General features: G+C 39.5%; 1 non-coding gene across 1 annotated transcript; it reads left to right on the top strand.

Moving 5' to 3' along the window:
* Positions 1 to 1,657: 1,657 nt before the first annotated feature.
* On the top strand, positions 1,658 to 1,730 carry TRNAR-UCG (transfer RNA arginine (anticodon UCG)). The gene has a single exon. It is a non-coding gene; the product is annotated as a tRNA-Arg (tRNA).
* Positions 1,731 to 5,542: the final 3,812 nt, after the last annotated feature.

Raw genomic sequence — 5,542 nt, 5'->3', positions numbered from 1 at the left:
ACACACAGTGGTCCTCGCCTTCGTACAATAGCATCTGAAGTCATCCCCCTTCCCCTTCCTCTAGATCTGAAATATTTGTTTCTTTATCATTACCTTTGATCATTTTTGTCTCCACCGTTCACAGTTTTGCTAACGCTTCCTTGAGAAAAAATACGGCATTGACCACATTAAATATTAAAACCAATGCTCCATCAGGGAAAAAACCCAGGGAAAAAAGTTCAATCTTTCCACTTGTCGGAATTTTCTATTTTGAGAAAAATCGGGTAGTTATTGGATAGAGAGCCTCAGTGAACTAGGAATAAAAACGGCTACAAAGTTTGCAGTATTACTTTTCCTATAAGTTCACCAGACGCCTCCCTCTTCCATATCAAACTCCCAGCGTTGCGGCGCAGGGCCTCGCGGCCTTCTACCTTCCTCCTCCCTGTTCGTTCGCGCACCGGCCTCATCTTCAACCTGGCGACAAGCCGCTTGTCTCAAGGCATAGCGCGGGAGCCATCTCCTCCCAAAACCGTCACTTCATCCGCGAGAACCAGTGGGGCTTGCGGTCTCTATTGTTTGCACGTGTCATTCAATTTACAACATGAACCCCAGACAAACCGCTAGCATTCACTGAGCGCTTACCATTTACTACTAGTCCTGTGTTAACGGGCTTTTAAATTCGCATTATCTTCTGTATGTGGTAGAAAACTATTCCATCTTTGCCTGGATGGTGAAGATGCAGAAGCCAGGGCTTTGGGAATAAGTAACTTGTTAGAAATATAAATTCTCGGCTACACCCCAGACATGCTGAATTTGACACTCTGGCTTGAGGCCCAGAAATTTGTGTTTTAACAAACCTTCCAGGTGATCTTGCTGCACGGAAATGTTTGAGAATCGCCGCTCCTGCTAAGAGGTCCTATACTTTACTCTCTCAAGAAAACAACCTTCCAGTCTTCTTCGAGGATGGAGGAAGGGCAGTTTCCAGATGTAGCTGGTGCTGACAATTCCTGAGACAAGAGGCTGTTCAATGGGGCATGGGGATGGGGGTTCTGTGGTGTAAATGTGATTGCCTCTTTGCTTTTCCCACTATTGCTTTAGGATTCAGCGTTCTCAGGTTTGACAAATCAGCTATCACTCAATAGCCTTTCCAGATCACAAAACTTGGTTGCTGTTAGCTCCTCTCTCGAACGTTTTGTCTTATGTGAATATGTACTTTAGAACTATTTGAGTGTGATTTCTGGAGTACGCAAAAGTACATTTTTGTGTTTAATCCACAATCTTTACCTTGAAGGCAAGGAGGTGGAGGTTCCTGGGATCTGTAAAGCAGTTTTGTTCTATCTTGGCCTAATTAACCCCTCTCCTCCTTCAGTTCTCAGCTCAAAGATTTCCTCCTTGGCTCGCGCGGCCCTTCTCCCTAATTCCCGTATAAAGATAAAGCAATCTGTCAATTAAAGCATTCTATTTTTCTTTTATCTGTTCATAGCACCATATTTTAATTATTTTAGCATTATATTCCTCTCCATGGTGGTTTTCTAGTTGTAACTTTACAGTAAAAAAAAAAAAAAAACAAACTTTACAGTACTTTTGAATACTAGATTAAGGTTTTAGATATGCCCTTTATAAAAAAACAAAAATGACCTTTATAGGATAGGTGAAATGCTGAGTTCTCCGGCGGGGAGACCACGTGGCCTAATGGATAAGGCGTCTGACTTCGGATCAGAAGATTGAGGGTTCGAATCCCTTCGTGGTTGGGCGAAACTTATGGTACTTTTGAAAGAATTCCACCCACAGCATTTTGTTCGTAGCGGCAGCTCTGCTTCGTTTTAACACTTGTCTTTTCTTGGTGAAAGCCAGAAAAAGAAGTTTACTCATTTTCATCTTAATATATCCTCCATGTATTTCTCCTTCACATCCTTTGCCCTTCTTTTTGTTTCTTTTTCTCCCTCCAAGTGTCTCTCTCTGTCTTTTTTTTTTTTTTTTTCGATATCTCTTCCTCTCTTCATTACCACTATACAGTCCGTTGTCTCGGTCGGCACTACTCAACATTTGGTCAGTGGACCAAAATGCAAACTTTGGCGGTACAAACCGCAGCCCCGCGCCGCGGTCTATTTACTGAATTAGAATCTCTGCAGGTGAGGCCCAGGAATCTGGGTTTTAACAAGGTATCCAAGTGATTCCTGTACGCGCTCGAGTTTGAGAACCACAGGGACCTTCCCATCGGCATAATACTACCTTCTTTCTGTGCAATTGACAAGAAAGTGCAAAAAATATTGGGTAGAAATTGTTAGTTGTCTTACAACATAGTTTGAAATATTCAGTTTTAATATGGCCCCCTGTTGGAAATTAGAGTCTACTTCCTCATATTCTGGATTTTTAAAGGAAGTGTTGGATTGGCATTTTATGGAAATGATGTATTAGCTTAGCATCTACATTGAAACAATGGCAGAAGGTAACATTTCCTAACCAAATGTACCCAAAAAGTCAGTAAACATATCAGTATGTGAGACATTCTGACTAGAGGATGCACTCGGGTTGGCAGTGAGAAATGAAACCAAATGCTTGGCTAAATGATATGTCTAGTGAAAACAGAAGAGTATGCATATATAAACCTAAAATTGGGAAACCCATGTGGGAGACAGAATAAAATGTCATTTGAGTTCACCTAAAAAAATTAATTATTACCTTTTTTAAAATGTCATTTTTGAAAGTCAATCAACCTCTCAGAATGATTACTGTCTCGGTTTTGTCTCCTGTTCTAGGCTTTGGAACTCAGCTTTATTGCTAAACTCAGTGAAATTAACACCTGAGGGTACTTAGATTCTAGGGACTGATTCACACTAAGGGGACTCAAGGGAGCCTGATGATTTAAATTAGAATATAATTTATTAGCTTGGAGGGGACTGGTATTCATAGCCACACTTCATGTCACCTTGATCCTGGTCATAAGGTTCTTTAGAAGGTGACTCAGTAATGAAAAAGGGGCCTGGTGGCATACCATCAAAGGAAAAGAAAGCAGGTCTTAAGAGACATTTCAACTAGGTTATGATAAAACCTGATGAACTGCCCAAAGATTAAAAAAAAAAAATTATTGTGTTTTTGTTGAAAGTTTACAGCTCAAATTAGTTTTTTATTTAAATTTTTATACACAAATTGTTTTGTGACATTAGTTGGCATTCAAGTTTATTTTTTTAAAGAAGATTCTTATATGTTATTCTCTATCATGTTGCAAAAGCCCAATAATTACAGCTAAAATATCCACTGCATCTTTCATGATACAGAGAAATCATAAGATATAAAAAAATATATAACATGCTTTATGCCATTCTGGCTTCCTAACTCTTATTCTGTCTAATTCTCTTCCAATTAACAGACAGTTATGAATCTCCTACCATATATTCAGTACCAGGTGTGGTTCTGGATAAAACAGACGTGTCCCCTGCCCTCAAGTGGTTTGGAGTTTGATGGAAGAGACAAGCTGGTAAAACATGCAATTTCACTTAATTAAGTTAGTACAGTGACAGAAGCATTTCAAGATACTATGGAAGCACAAAAACAGCACTTTTAAAGTTTATTGGATACTTTAAAATAATCATACCACCTTTTCATGTACAAACTCATGTTTGAAGACCAGCGTATTTTTGTTTGTTTTGTTGTTTGGCCATATATGTAAAAACAAAGAAATAAGCAAAATTGTATCTACCTAGACTGTAAATATCTTCTCTGTCCTCCCACCCCTTTCCTTTCCCTCATAAATAACTCCTATTTATGCTTCAAAATTCTGCTCCATTGGCCCTGCTCTCTGAATTCCTCCCTAAGTCCCACACTCTGCACTCTTGACACTAACAGTGTACATCAGTCAGTCACTCCTAAATTTCTACTAAATCTGGGTCAAATATATTCTTTTCCTTGTATGTTTCATAGTTTACCATAATAATGAGTTAATACTGCTGTCTCATCCACTGGACTGCTATTTCTTCCAGAGCAGAAGCCCTATGTCTGATTCATCCTTCTATAGAGCTGCCAGAATATAAGTTCAGGGATGTATTAACACAATTTTTGTATCTTCCTCTTTTTAAACAAAACCTTTTCATCATGAAACATTTGAAAAATACAAGGCAGCAGAAAAGAAACAAATTAAATTAGTGCTTAATTCCACACCCAGGGATAACCACTATTACTATTGTGGTGTTCTCATTAGCTAGTTAGCCTTATGAATCATATGGCTGTATAATCTGACTGGATGATACACTATCAGTAAATAGTGCTGAATGCATCTTTTTTTAAAGCATCTTTCTGTATCATTAGCTAATTTTCCTTGCAATCATTTTAATGGCTGCATGATGTTTTACTCCCTAATAAATGATACATTTCTTTAACCAAACTCCCCTGTTAGTGTTCTGTTTTCATTGGCCATTAAAAGACGAGTGTGAATCATGCAGCAAAGGACGTAGAACATTCCTTACAGAGGAAATGGCAGGGGCAAAGGCCCTGTGGTGAGAAGGAGCATAATGCATTGAGGAACTGAAAGGAGGCCCCTGTGATACAGGGTTAATAAGCACAGTTAATTGTTTTGTTTTCTTTTGCTTTGTTTTAAGCAAGAGAACATCAGGATAAGATATGCATTTAAAAACAAGCATAATAAGGAGACTGATTTAACTGAGAAAGAGGAGATTTAGAAAAAGGAGTTAGGAGGTTCATGTCAATATCCCTAGCAAGGAATAATTGGTGGAAGGAAAGAGGTCATTATGGTAATGAAGAGAAGCAGACAGATGGTATGTAATATATTAGGAGGTAAAACTGCATAACACACTGCTCAGATTGGGAAGTAAAGAAGAGAAAGTGTAGTCCAGGACAGCTCCAGGGTCTTGGCTCATTGGTGCTGGGGATGAAACTGAGGGGGGATGAGTAGAACGCAGGAAGTGTGGGAGGCCTATGGCCTATAAATAAAGGAAGACTGAGGGAGCAAAGTTTAAAAAAATAAAAAAGAAGAAGAACAAAAAACAATGTATATGGCAGAGTTTTGGGTTATGGCAGAGTAGAACCTCCCCATAGGGTTTCCAAGGAGTGGCTGATGAATTCGAACCACCGACCTTTTGGTTACTGCCAAACACTTAATCGCTGTGCCCTCCCCCTTCCGAAAAATCAAAGAGGGCAAAGGAATTGCCTAAGGAACACCATCATTTAGGTGGAGGGGAGGGTCCTGGGTAGCTAAAGGAAGCGAGAAGTGATAAGAAAAGAAAAAAGACCAGAAGACTATGTAGTCCCTGATACCAGAAAGGAGAATTAGATATCTTTTTAAAGTAAGGTGGCAGAAGATCACAGCCCATTTGGGGATTTTATTCCCAATCTTAGAATCCCAACACCAAGGAAAAGACAAAAGGGACAGAGTCGCATCCCACTGAAACTCTAAAAACGTTGATCATCTCTTCTCTTCGTCTTCACTCAGGCTCTGGCAGCGCTAACAGGTCTCAAAGTGGAGATGATTTTCAGTGCTAACTACGCCAAGAAGGAAAGCAGATTGTCAAATTGATTCTCGCTTCTCTCTCCAAAACGTAAACCCTCG

This window comes from Elephas maximus, chromosome 1 (genome assembly GCF_024166365.1).
Source record: "Elephas maximus indicus isolate mEleMax1 chromosome 1, mEleMax1 primary haplotype, whole genome shotgun sequence".
Classification (NCBI taxonomy): Eukaryota; Metazoa; Chordata; class Mammalia; order Proboscidea; family Elephantidae; genus Elephas; species Elephas maximus.
The sequence above is the reverse complement of the archived record's forward strand: the minus strand, read 5'-3'. Positions and strand labels throughout refer to the sequence as shown.